The 15,304-nt window shown below is 36.6% G+C and overlaps 1 protein-coding gene across 2 annotated transcripts in view; it reads left to right on the forward strand.

Moving 5' to 3' along the window:
- Window positions 1-15,304, forward strand: part of LOC131671609 (mucin-5AC) — a 76,690-nt gene that overhangs the window by 26,431 nt on the left and 34,955 nt on the right. For both annotated transcript variants that reach the window (XM_058948168.1, XM_058948167.1), the window contains one exon: window positions 2,643-2,716. The gene's annotated coding sequence lies outside the window, so the exon portion shown is untranslated. The remainder of the gene's footprint in view (window positions 1-2,642; window positions 2,717-15,304) is intronic.

The following is a 15,304-nucleotide window of genomic DNA, read 5'->3' on the forward strand; positions in this document are numbered from 1 at the left end:
GAAGTTTTTAATTGTGCGTCAAGGTTTTCTTGGAAAATGAAAAGCAGGTTTAGAATAATATTATTGTTCTATTCGAAAATCAATGCAACTTAGATCGACGTATAATGGAGCTTAATTACCATTGAAATCGCACCAGCTATCGGGGCAAACTCGTTTGAATTCTGACACCATGCGCGTCAAGTCAAAAGCACGAGAAGACGAAGAGGCTAACGTATAAGCACAAGGCGACACGCATACATACACGCAGGCGCGCGCGGAGAGTAACAATTTAGCTCGGCACACGCTCTAATTACGGGCTTTAGGTTTAGAGTCGGTTGCTTGCTGCAGAAGCGCGCGTAGCACGGTTAGTCAGATCGCGTTTTCCCGCCGCTGATTGGATTTCCCTTTTGTCGCTATTGCTGCTGCCGTCTAAGTATATCGCGCGAGCGAGCGAAGAGGAGCACATAGGCTTTTGCTTTCTCTCCGCGAAAATACATCGGAGAGCCTCGCGCTACGTGCCATAATTTCGTGCGCTGCACAATCTCTCTCTCTCTCTCTCTCTCTCTCTCTCTCTCTCTCTCTCTCTCTCTCTCTCTCTCTCTCTCTCTCTCTCTCTCTCTCTCTCTCTCTCTCTCTCTCCTCACAAGCTAAGCTCGAAGTAGAGAGGTGAAGGTGCATTTATATATATGTGAGCTGTAGCTAAGAGCATCTCTACTCTCGACTGATCGTCAGTTTTACATACCCAAAGTTTCGCTGTCGCTTGCTTTGAGTTCTTTTGTGAACTATGATAATTATTGACGAGTCTTTTGAACATCAGATTTCACTGAGACCACAATGAAACAGAATATTAATTTCTTTTCCTCTTGTAGCCGTGGTTTGTTTAATATAATTTCCCAAGCGGATAATTAACTGTCGATACGAGAACGCAACAAGCTAAAAGCGTGTTGTTCGCTGAAGATGATTCAACGAACAAGTGTAGATATGTGGGCTAATTGCATGCAACGCAAAAGCATACGTTCAGCTATGAAGAACATCTCTGCGCCTTTGTGACCAAATATGCTTACATGATGTCGCGAGCGCTAAAGTACATCGTAAGACCTGTGTGCTTATTAGGAGAAAGGTCGAGGAAAGAAAGTAAAAGTTATTCGAGCCTACGATGTGTGTGTACATTAAGTTTATTTTAATGAACAGGGACGCTTCATACGGCAGTAATTTAAAGATGCTCCATGACCAAAATAAAATATGGCGTGGATTATATTAGTATTACATGCGTTACAATTGTGATAAAAACGTGATTACTTTTTATTTAAAAAATCATCAATCGTTGGATCTCAAGATATAAGCCTGTTTTTTTCATAGAATATGATTTCTAATATAACACTAAAAGAAATAAACGAAGAACGTTGGAATATCGATGTGCTTTGATTAGTTTTTGTTGTTAATTAAACTGACTTTACTTTATAAAATAAATATAGACTTTATAGAAAATTTAATACTTATTCAGAAATTAAATATTTGAGCTTTCGACGATATAGTATACGTGTTAACGAACTAAAACAGGCTCAACATGATTAAATGAAAATATGCAATTACTTATGCTGATAAACAAAACAAATACAATGGTAAAATTATTATCTTACAATAGTTTTCGGCAATTCTTTAATGTTAACTTCGTGTTCAGAACTCAGAAATATGACTATACATATAGGTATGTCATATTATATATTTATGAGATGTGAGGTTATTGCAGAAAACAATTTTGCGTGATAATAAATTGTGGTATATGTTGACTTCTGAATGTTTTTATTATATTTCTTTTGCACGTTATTACGTTCAGCAGTCGAATAGAGAGTGAAAGAATCAGTTAATATTAATTTTTCGACATTGCAGCATTGCATTTAAATCTGAATAATGAGTAATCTTAATTAAATCAAATTATATATGAAATTCATTGATAATAGTTGAAAACGAATCAGAAAACATCAAACTAACACATCTTATTTTTCTAAAATTTGTGTTACCATGTCGCACGTACATATTGATTGAATTTCTCGAACCGAGCTATAGTCACTCGAGCTATAGTCACTCGAGGGCGTTAATTTCAACAGACGCAAAATCAAAACTGACACTGCTGCATACAGCTCTCAAACTATCATTAGTGAGATGCGCAATCTTCCGGTGTGTGTATACACGTAGCATGAGAAAAACAGAGAGAGAGAGGGAGTCATACAGCGTTTCCCCTTGCCGTGGCACGGCAACGACAACGAGGCAGTAAAGTAGCAAGCCAACTTCCCCAGTGTAGCGAGGAAACGCGGCGGGCGTTATAATTATTTCACTCTCGCGAGCGCGAGTCTCTTTCTCTCTCTCTCCCACTCGCGTAATTGCTTTCTAATTAACCGCGGCACTACTGGCTCGACTTCAGTTTGACTTTTGAATGCGACAGGATCCTTTCTGCGAAGAGGGAAAAAAATTATTAGTGTCGGATGTGCTGCTGAACCCTTCTTAGCAGTTAGAGACGCATTAATTAATCATCCGAACGATGGGATTAAATTGATCGTTGTTCTCTTAATTAATTGGATTCTTTCAAGAGAAACATTTAATTAATCATTTGCACGTGATAAAAACCTCGCGGATAATTAATGTTTCGTTTCTTTTTGTTGCAGCTATATGTTTCACTCTGGCTGTCGTTATTGATGGTTGATGACTGATGCGAAACTAGAAATCATAGTTTTTTGAGGTAAGAATACGTTTGATCATTATTATTTTTGCGAGAAAGATAAACAAGTGTTTGCCAGAATCAATTGTATAATTTTATGATCAACCGAATCACTCGTATCATAGCGGCTCTCCGCAATGATCATCGAATTCGAAAGCAGCCAATTTCACTGCAATAATTCTTGAAACCATTTCAAAGCTATCGCGATAAAAAAAATAAAAAGAAAAAAAATAAGAGATCGAGAGCAGTAACAACAATCGTATACACCTTGCACAAGTCACTTGTTTCGTCGAAATCGCAATCATACTTTAACGCTTTACGAGCTTTGTAGAGTCGAAGTGTGTCATTGCCTGTGTAGATTCGCATTTGGCGATTATATATTTTGCCCGCAACAAATTTTCCGAGCCTCGCTCGCTCAATAATTGGCCCTCGGCAGGAATTTTCGTGACCAGATGGAAATCTCGTCGCGTCGTGAGAAGTCCGACGCGGATGCCAATTATCCGTCTCTCTCGCGGAACGATGCTATATGTTTTTTTTTACTTTTCTTTCATCGAAACCGAACGGCTTCTGGATGATCCTCATCTTCAAGGAATTGCAGGTTAGCGTGTCGAGGGAAAAACTTTGGCTTTTTTTTATCATTACACTCTCAGTAATAAACTTTAATCGATTTGTAATATTTTCAAAATGATAAAAATGCAGGCTCACCATTATTAGAGTTCGTTGTTCAAAATATGTTCTATCTTGTTTAGAAAACAATTTTCTATCTGGATATTGAAATTCCCCAAGTGAATAATTCGCCACGGGAGTACAGTCATTATTCACTTGAATCACTGAAATAAACGCAAACTCAATCAAATCATTCATCAAAAAGTGAAAACGAAGCGGTGACAATAAAAGAAAAAAAAATTAGAATTAAAGCTAGTGGGAGTTAGAAAGCTAGGGAGACGAAATCCAATAGAAACAAATGACAGATTGCGCGTCCGCAAAACACAGGCCCAGTGCGTATATTATAGACTTTCACGCGAACGGGCGACGCTACATGTGTCATCTTCGTTTTTTTTTCTCGTTACGAAGCATCATCTTCGTCCTCTTTACGCCTATTCGTTCAAATTTGCTACCGTTTGCGAAAACGGATTTGGAATATTCTTATACAAGGAGCGTTTCCTATTGAAAGTGGCAATTGTTGTAGTCGCAAGTATTGCTGAAAGAGGAGATCTCATGTTGCTTTGATAGTTTCTGGATGGAAAATAACGGTATCAAGCATCGTAAAGCCGATTGATCAAATTTACATGCTTTGAGTGTGTGCCTGTTTGGAATACATTACCGAGAATTTTGAACGATTCAAAGGTTTTTAAAACTAGGGCAGACTATTTGAATTGATCAAAATTATCCGTGGCAGTCGGTGCTCAGCACCCATCGAGTTCGGTCGTGTGTACGGGTGATTGACAACACAGTACAGGTGACGCACTTATAGTGATCGTCGCCGACGGGCGAGTGAGTGTGTGCTCAAGAGTACACGCTTTCTGTAAGGAAAGCGAAATAGTGTTCCTATTCTTTGCATTGCAATCATCTTTGTTGCAAGTGCAGCATAATGGCCTTCAACATCGAGAGCCCAGTTTCTACCTCAATTTCTACAAACAAAGTTACAGTCAACAGTGAATCGAACAACCCACTCGAATCTTACGCTAGAGTTACTGCTAATAAAAGTCGTCCAACAAAATACGAAGGAATAACCATTGACGCAATCGAAGGTCTCACCTATGATGATTACGTTGACGGTTTGTCAACAATACTTCATGAAAGTCATATAAGAGTTCTATCACATTACCATTCTAAAAAACTTCTAATTTTTCTATCAAGTAAAGAATTAGTTAATAAAGTGAAAAATAAATCATTTAAAATTAAAGATCATACTCTTACAATCAGATCATATGTAAACAACAATAAACGCGTAGTTATCTCAAACGTGTTGCCTTTCATACCGGATGAATTAATAGTTAAAACGCTAGAAGAAAAAAACATTAAAATAAAATCGCCGATAACCGACATCAAAGCTAGCTTTTCGAAGCCAAATAGAACACATATATTATCGCTCAGAAGACAGGTCTATATAAGAGAAGAAGACATAAACAGACTTCCAGAAAGCATACAAGTAAGCTTTGAGGATATAACATACAGACTTTTCCTCTCTACAGGTTCAACTCTATGCTTCATTTGTAAACAAACGGGTCACGTCGCGAAAATGTGTACGCAGATTGATTTAAGAGCTCAGATTCGTCCCAGTATAGAAAATACCGACAACTCATCAATACCAATCGTCACAGATATTATTAACAACTCGACCAGTAAACCCACAGATATACTGAGAGAGATAGAAAGTTCCAAATTATCTCTCAACGTACCGCCAAACGAAGTAAATAGCAACAAAAGAGCCCTGTCAGATACTGCCAGCTCCAAATCTCTAGATGGAACTGTTAGTGATTCAACCCAACAAATTAATGACGCCGATGGTTTTATTAAACCAAAAAAACTAATCAAAGTTGAAAAAAGACTTAAGAAGATACGTAAAATCACAGAAGAAAAAAGGCAAAAAACTTTAGAAAATCTGCAATTAGCCTTAAACCCGGCCGCTGAAATATTTACTAGTTCCAATAATTTGCCAATAGATTTTGCAACTTTTTGTAACTTCATTAAAAGTTACAATAATATAGCTGACCTGAAAGTAGAAGCAAAAAAAATAGTTAATGACATCTCAGTTTTACCCGCTATAATTGAAAAAGCATACGATTCAGTTTCTCACTCACCAACCAAAACTAGACTAACAAAAGTTAAAAATAAAATCAATCAAATTATAAATTCAACAGAACAACTTTCTAGTGAAATTTCAGAAACAGAAGAAGAAGATGAAGATATGTACATAGATCAAAAAGACAACTACGAACCTCAAACATCAGTACCTAAATCTTAACTCTAATAATGATCCAATACGCTAAAGACTTAAAAATACTCTTTTGGAACGCTCGAAGTATTTATAAACACACGTCTGAACTACCTAAAATACTTAACGACGAAGAAAACAAAATAGACATTTTTATATGCGTCGAATCATGGTTAAAAACACCACCAACTGACCAAACAATAGAAGAAGTACTCAAAATATCTGGTTTTAAAGCATATAATAAAGATAGAGAAGAAGAAAGAGGAGGTGGTATTCTTTTTCTTGTCAGAAACCACCTAACCGCAGACTTTATTCAAATTAACGATCCTAACGAGGATAAATACGAAATAGCTGGAATTCAAGTCCATAACACTACTCCAAAATTAGACATTTTAGCTGTTTACCGTTCACCTTCCGGTAATCAGTCTCTCTCACAGGAAGTATGGGATAACTTGGTTAATAACATCAGAGATGATTCATACTGTCTGTTCACTGGAGACTTCAACGTGCATCACCTATATTGGAACTGTGAACACAATGATGCCAACGGCTCACGTTTTCTGAACTCCATCCAAAAAAAAAATCTAATTATTCATAATACTGAATCTAAGAGTAGAATAAATCCCAGTACAGGTAAAAAATCGAATCTAGACTTAATTCTCTCCACTCTCAATCTTACAGATAAAATTGCTAATCTTAGAGTATATGACGAAACATACGGATCAGACCACTTCCCAATAATTTTCACTCTTAAGGTTAACAAAACTTTTTATGAAAAAAAATCATTTAAAATTAAAACTAAAAAAACTGATTGGAAAGGATTCTATAATTTATTAGAAGAAAACTATGAACAATTTTTTGAAAATTCTTTTTGCGATCAAACCGCTGTCGGTAAATACGAACTTTTTATTAATTTAATTAGTAAAGCTATCATATCTAATACTCCTCAAATGCCCAAAAACTTCAAAAACAAAAATCGCTCTAATCCAGTAAAATGGTGGGACGAAGATTGTAATAGAGCACGAAGAATACGAAAAGCTGCTTTTAAAAAATGGTGCTATACCAAAAAAGAAGAAGATTATATTAATTACAAAAAACAAAACGCTCTCGCTAAAAGAATTTTCAAACACAAAAAAAGAGAATGTTACAAAAACTTTGTAGAAAAAATTAACCTTACAACCAATAAAACATATGTCTGGAATACTATGAAAACCTTCAAAAATAAATATGTAAAAGTAAAATCTCCCAGCAATATTGACGACACAAATAGAGACAAAGTAGAAATAGCGTTAAACAAAATTAGTCCGCCATGGGCCGAAACAAATCCTGATTGGCTCCCTAAATGTGAGAAAAACGAGTTTTTCAGTACACCTTTCCAGTTTACAGAATTTAATCTAGCACTTGATTCTAGAGACAATAGTTCTTCTCCAGGCCTCGACGGAGTTGATTACGAAATTCTAAAAAAATTACCAATAAAATATAAACTCATACTACTAGATATCTTTAACGAAATATTTGCAAAAAGTGAATTCCCACCTGCTTGGAAAAACTGTTTTGTATCCTTTATCAAAAAACCAGATGGTGAAAGTTTTCGCCCAATCACCTTATCTTCCTGTACATGTAAACTTTTTGAAATAATCATAAAAAATAGACTGCAGTGGTGGTTAGAAAGCAATAACTTATTACCAGAGACCCAATCAGGATTTCGAAAAGGTCAATCATGCCATGATAATCTTACGCAGGTAACTCTAAATATTGAAGAAGGGTTTAAAAAGTATCAGCATTGTCTTGCTGCCTACATAGACATAACTAACGCATATGACAATGTCGTTGGAGAGATTTTACTTCAAATACTAGCAGACATAAAGTGTCCAATTCAGGTAATAAAACTAGCAAAATACCTTAATTACGAAAGGCTTATTTATACTAATCTAAACACAGATGTTCATAGAAAAGTTTATAAAGGCGTACCCCAAGGTGGACCCCTTAGTCCCCTCCTGTTCAATCTGTATATAGCCAAAATTACCAAAAATATTCCAAAGTCTGTTATTATTTCTAAATATGCAGACGATATTATGTTATTAATCAAAAGAAAAAGTTTAAAATCCTGTACCTCGCTCATGCAAAAAAGTTTAAAAATAATTAAAAATAATCTATACGAAATAGGTCTGGAAATATCGATAAAAAAAACTGCTCTAATTCATTTTAACAATCAAAAAATCGAACCAGGAAATGTTACTATTGAGCTCGACGATGATATTCTTATTTCACAAGAATATGCACGATATCTTGGTATAATATTCGACTATCAATTATCTTTTCGACACCAGATTGAAAATGTAAAAAATAAATCTCTTAAAGCTCTCAATGTTATTAAATTTGTGCGAGGAACTTGGTGGGGTGCGGACCCCAGCACTCTTCTCACTGTATACAAATCATACGTTAGATCAATTATTGATTTTGCATCTTTCATATACCTTTCAAAAAGAGCAAATGATATTAATATACTTGAACGCATCCAATATGCAGCAATTCGTCTCGCCCTCGGTTTCAGAATTAGTACCCCCACCAATATCCTCACAGCCGAGTCCAAACTTATGTACATCAAAGACAGATCCAAGTATCTATGTATGAACTACTTATCCAAAGTAATATCTAACTCAAGCCTACCTGTAAGTAAAACTATCAACAGAGTATATTACTATTTTAAAAAATATAAAAAGAAAAGTCTACTTCTTAACTGCATAGATGATATCAATCCGTTAAAAACAACTGTCGAAATCAAATCTAAATTCAACAGTTTTCTGACTGACTATAATGTAATTACATCCGCCATTGATATAGACACCGAATTTGGAAAGCTACTCAAAAATTCTCATAATTGCAACAACTTAATTAATTCATACTTACAAGAAAAAAAAGCAGTACCCATATACACCGATAGTAGTAAAAATGTAGATGCCATATCAGTTGGAGCAGCCTGCCTCTCTAGCCAGTTAAATGTATCAACAAAAATAAGCATCCACAAAATTGCATCTATTTATACGGCAGAAAGCCTAGCAATAAAAGTCGCACTCAATATAGCACTAAAAAATACCGATAAAAATATTGTCATTCTCACTGATTCCCGTAGTGTACTAGAAAAACTCAAACATCTGAACTTCGAAATCAGAACAAATTCATTTATCTATGAGATAAAAAAAAAGGTAATAGAATTCTCCCAAATTAGTACAAATAACAGTAAAATTAGATTCACCTGGATACCTTCACATATAGGAATCAGCGGTAATGAACAAGTTGATCAACTTGCTAAAGATGCAACTCACAATACACCTGATATTTCAATCTGCATACCTTTCACTGACTTAAGACAAAAATTTAAATCAGAATCATATTTAGAAACAGACAACACTGTGAGAGAGAAAGGATTGACAAAAGGAATCGATTATTTTATGTTTTACCATACAAATAACAGAAAACCTTGGTTCAATAACTGTAATCTAAAAAGAGCGAACATCGTAACAATAAACAGGTGCAGAGCCAATCATTATAATCTTCGTGCCTCACTTGCCCGAATAAACATCATAAACGACCCGTCGTGCGAATGTGAAACAGCTGATCAAGACTTAGACCACATACTCTGGCACTGTCCGATTTATAAAGACCAAAGAAAAAAGCTAGCCAAGGAACTAAAAAAATTAAAAGTCAATCCGCTTAATGATGTAAAAAACGTACTTAGTAATACCAATCCTTTTATATACAAAACGCTGTATCAGTACTTCATAGAATGTAAGCTAGAAATTTAAGATAAACAAGCACACACTCCTCTTGTAAATACTCACACCATTTCCTTTCTTTGTACTTTGCTATATAACCTCTGTAGTTCCTAATAGCAATAAATAAAAAAAAAAAAAAAAAAATTATCCGTGGTATACAAATTGTATAAATTAAAATTCGGGTTTCACAAAAATAGATGTAAAACTCTTGCTTGTTAAACCGCCACCTTTCTAATAATTTGATCGTTAAAAGGGGCGATCTACATACCTCTACTTTTTACTCATTATCTGATTTTCATTGCTTTCAGTGCTCGACTAAGCAGTTCCTGTCGAATAAAAATATAGCAAGTTTATAAAATGACTGCATTATTTGTTCTGATTATAGTGATTCAGTCAAATTCAATTAAGGTCGGTTAAAATTTATAAAATTTATGTGAACGCTCGACGCAAAAATGAAAACCACAACGACCATGTTGATAATTAAGCAAATTATAGAGTTTTCGAGCACGTGCGCGTGCGCGTGTTACTAAACTTGAAAATTACAAAATCGTATGCATTTGCATGGATTTCAAAAGAGAGGGCCTTCCGGAAATACGCAAAAGCCCAATAAAATCGAAATAATACCATAGGTCTTCCTTTAGCCGTAGTGTAGTAAGATTATACTTTTTATACAGCCAGTCAGCTTTTTACTTGTTAAAAAAGAAAAAAAAAACAGAAATCCCGAAACGCAGCGTCACAACTTTGATTCGAAGGTTAATTAGGCGTTTCTTCAGGATCAACTCTTTGTAATATCCGGCTGGTCGAGCAGTGCACGTAAAGCACGCACCTTGCTGATTTCGTTACAACAACCATAATGAGAAACAAGAGGGAATCCCTCCTCTTGTACGCGTGTAAAAAGTTACTAGCATTGTTGCTCGATGCCAGCTCGAATGCGTCGGCGTCACCGTGGCGAAGCTTGTGTTTTTTTTTTCTTTTTCACTCGGTTTAGCAACTCTCGTTTTTAATTATTATTTGTCTTTCTTATTCACACAGCTGCACAATATTGAAACAACGGTATTTAGAACAAAATTCACAAGAATTTCGACGGCATGACGAAAGCTAGAATGAAATTTGCAAATTTTTTGTACAGTTGTTTATTGTTATTTAAAGTAAGTTAGTTGAATATATTAGTCGAAACATAACACTCATTGAAAATATAGTGTCGACACTAATAATAATAACAGTCGTTAACAGGGCTGTGTTATTTTTGGTAATAAAATTGCTCTATTTTTTCCTATTAAATATCATTCTAAAGGTAAAAAGAAAAAAGAGAAAAATTGTCCTCCGCCCAATGTCATGATGTGTGCGTTAATAAAGGGGTTCCGCGAGATTCGTTCATTATAAGTTCGGTCGTGGCGGGCGCTGCACTCGCGTTAATTAAGCGCTCGGTTACGCGGACCTCTTCCACGTGCTCCACGCGACTATACATAGTTATGTTAAACGAATAATTTCTGCACTTTCAATTACGCGCCTGTTGCACCACGCGACCGGCCGACCGTCCGTGCCGCGTGCCTTAATTTATCGGGCTAATTTCGTTTTGCCTCGCGTCCGATACATCACCGATTCCCCGTCCATTTGATGGAGTCCCCGGAAAATTAACGATACACGCGCGCGCGCCCGCCCCGACGGCTCTCATAATTTCGCTATTGAGCGAGTGTCGATTAGTTGACTTTGTAATTTTAGCGGTAGGCACGAGCAATTATAAGCGGACGGTAATCAGCTCGTTTTTCCGTTATGTATGTAAATTTAATCAGCTGATAAATTTCGTTAAATTATTTGCTTTTATTAACTTTAACGTGGTAACAATGTCAATTATTCTTTTTTTACTAAGATATTGGAAATACACTATCTATTTAGCTCGTTTATTGATTGAACAAATTAAATGTTTTTAAATATACTAACAACATATATCGCAATTCATCTACTTACGTGGAAAGGATTGAACTCGGTATTTACTATTGACAATTCTTTTATAAATAACCATTATTGTCCTGGAACATTTACTTACAAACGTTTATGCCTTACGGAAAATTTATCTCAACTCCTACCAACTTTACATATAAGTATCCACAGGCGAACAATCGCTCGCGAAGAAGCTTTTAAAGCTTCTCCGCGAGCGATTGCTGTTCGCTGTTCACCTATTTTTCACACGGTATTTTTCGCGCAACTGTAGAGAAGAAATATAAGTATATACACACAGTAGGCTACAAGTGGAATCGCTCGCGTCTTGACTTCTCTTAGAAAGGCATCGCACGCGCGCATTGAAAGTGCACAGCTACTATAATGCACATAACCGTGAGTGTGTGCATGCGTATGCGCAATATAAGCTCGCGTTTTCCGCGTGAGCGTATACGCGTCAACGCGGAAATAATCGCGGCACATATCCGTATGTAGTAGGCGACGAATCCGGAGCACGCTGCTTCGGAGGGCTATTTAGAGAGAGAGAGAGAGAAATGAGCGGCATTTTACATGATTGATGGTGGAGCATTGCGACGATGCTCATTGTGTTTGCGCCCGTCGCAGATTTCAATTGATCAATATGAATTGTTTGACAAGGTGAACATTCTCGACGAGTTTGCCACTCGACCACGCGCATATCTGATTTGTCAATAAGAACGTTGTTCATGCATGCGCGCCAGCGTGCAGAGAGTTTTGCGCAAGTGCACATTTTGGAATAAAGTAACTATATTGATTTCTATAATTAGTGCTGCAATTTTGATTTTTCTTAGCGTAGTCTAGCTTTCATCACACTTCGAATGAATATGTCGCTCACGAAATGCTGGCGCTTTTTTTTCGTCGTATCTACTTAATACATAAATAATTGAATAATTATAGACGAATATTATGCATGCATGAAAGTCCGCCGAAAAATTAATGGGCAGGGATAATAAACTCCGCAACTTGCATAATAATTTTCTTCTTGTAATTATTCTGCATCGTCAAGGCGCCTTGGCAAAAACTTTCACATCCTCCTCAAAGTTTAGATAAACAAGCGTAATGAGAATTTTCAATCAAAGCCACCTGCGTAAACGTACAACTGAAATTACGCTTGGCCGCGTTACGGGGACGAGAGAAAGATGCGTCAAACCGCTGTGCGTAAAAATGATTTGTTACGCAAATTCTTTACACGACAGCTACGAAGAGCTGAGAGCCGATACGATAAGCATTCCGAATAACATTATCCATCAAACGTTCGGGTGTATGTGTATCTCTGCGGCTCATAATGCAACATTAATCCTAATCTCAATCAGCATCGAGCCGGCGAATAATCGCTGGCAATTCAACGGCAATAATTCAGCGTCGTTAGGCAGAATCGCAGTACGCACAACAAAACTTTCACGTCGAGCAGCAAACAAATAGTCCGGGCTGCACTTCTCTCTGTCGGGATAAAATTCTTGTTTTCCTCGCATAATTAATGCGAACTCCCACTCGCGCAAAGAGGAGTCTTTCGGCTCCCCGCTCCTCTCCCGCCCCTTCGCAATTTCGGGATTTATCGCGACGCATTAGCGTCTAAGCAGTCTTTTCCGGAATCTTCGTCGCAGCTGCACATTTTGCATTATAAATGCACGCACTTTCACCCGCGCGCGCTAGCCATGCTCCATTCGTCATCGTCTCGTCACCACGCACAGTGCATCACATCATGCATATATAAGGGGTCTGCTACTATATCGTATATTATATATGTCCTGCGGTTTGCCTTATGTGCATTGTTTTGACAAAGAGATTTGTTGGGATGCTCTCGAGATCGTGGCTATTGTTGGATTCTTATGTTAATTTTCTGTATGCTAATGTCTCAAACTCTTGAAATTATTTTTTCAATGGGATCCCATTATTTATGAAGTGCATTGCACTCTCGATTTTTACTGCTGATTCGTAAAATGTAGCGGCTGATTTTTCTCAAAGATTCATTTTACCATTCAATTTGAAATTCAGCACCTTGTAACGTTTCATCAAAAACATAACGATGACCAGAACTAGAAACTATATTCTAAATGAAAATATTTTTACGATTTCCGAGTTAATTTTCCTGTTGAAAAGCACAAATTTTAGATATAACTCAACAAGTTACGAAAGTTTGTCGTGAGATTTTTGCCGATGCCACGTCAATTTGTCATGCTTTTCCTGGTAACGCGGCAATCAATTAAAATCTAATTATCAGGATTCAATGAGGTACAATAATGCCGCACAAAGCTTCTTCAGAAATTTAACAACTGGAAAGTTAGCGGTCGCTTAGATAAAAGCCAGTTTACCCCATCAACTTTTTAACAGCGTGAAAAAGGCCTGGAGTTATGTTTCGTCATCGCACCGCGCGTCCCTGCAAATTCAACGTAAAGAAGAGATTTTTTTTTCATTGCACTCGACGTTAATTTATCAGCAATAAATACAAAAGCGAATTATGAAAAAAAGACAATTATGTAAAAGATTTCCCATCGACGAATTACCACCAGCTTGTTGTATGTGTGATGGCTATCTATAAACGACGCGATTTGTGGGGTTCAAGAAACGGGTTTCCAAGCGTTAATGCGTCGATCATCTTAATGATGCTTCAAGGAAGGACTTTCTCTTATCGGTCACCACTTTTGATCGTATATATCGCGCGCATCTTGGTGTTATATTACTGGATTTGTGTACGTGCACGTGCATAAGAGTATTACAGCTTTCATTATCGCATTTAACGCTTCGGTTCTTGTTAAACTTCGTAATAAATTATTGACTTACTCAATTCAATTGTAAAGTGAAGAGCGCTGATCCCGATCTCTGAGAATTTATAAATAAATATATCTTTGTGAATCACTGTAAATTTTCTGTATTACGATAATTTTCTCGACGATGCTTAAAGCTACTTACGAGTACTTGCTATTTAGGCAGACAATAAAAATAAACCGTTTCAAGGTGATATACTTCTGTGTAATAATTGTTACTATAAGTTGCATACATTAATACTTCTAATCTTCAAATGTGCATTCCTAAGTACTTTTTACAAGGCCTGTCGTCCATCGCGGAAACTGCTTCTCTTTTTCAAAATATTTTGACACAGGCATTTATTTTGGTCGTGCCGTCATTGTGATCTTTGGTATGAAATTCAGTGAGATTACAAGCAGTCAATAAAAAGTAGATTTTTACGCATATTGAAAAAAATGAAAAAAAAAAATACAAAACATTTCCGTTATATCGATACTTTAATGGCTATAATATTGAGGAAAAGTATTCAGAATGTAGATCTTACTCCTTTCTTCGACAGGGTAACGAGTTTCTCCTCGTTAGGATACCGAGTGTACTAGTGTAAGTCTGTTCTGACGGTATATAATTTTTTCCACTACTATCAATGGTGATGTCGATGCCCTTATTCAGTATTATTGGATACTGTGAGGAAAGCCGAACTTACAGTTCCATAACTAACATTAGTAATATTTTAAACTCGAAAAGTTGATCTACAAATTGATCTAAAGATGACTATTATTTTCCACAATGACATCCAATTATCTTCGTATAATCCACAATTAAATGGGCAACCACACTTGTGCTACAGAGCATGTTCTACTTGTAATTTGGCTATTCAGTGAGCACATCAAGTGTTATGATTACGCAGCGAAATTCGAAAAGCGGAACATTCCTAACAAGTTCTAAAAAGCAACATTATACCACACACAAAGATAAACAGAATGAGAAGGGTTGTAGAGACGGAATGGGAAAGACATATTTTGTAAGTTGTTGGTGTGCGTATATATAACATGTATAACGGCCGCTTAAGCGAGCCAGCGGACCGAGCGCAATCTGCAATTCAATTAGCGCCGGGCGCTGGGACTGCTCGTCTTCCGTGAAATATTAAAGCATTCCGGCATCGAACTCTGTACA

Source organism: Phymastichus coffea, unplaced genomic scaffold (genome assembly GCF_024137745.1).
Source record: "Phymastichus coffea isolate CEN01 unplaced genomic scaffold, Cenicafe_Pcof_1.1 PCOF00130, whole genome shotgun sequence".
Classification (NCBI taxonomy): domain Eukaryota; kingdom Metazoa; phylum Arthropoda; class Insecta; order Hymenoptera; family Eulophidae; genus Phymastichus; species Phymastichus coffea.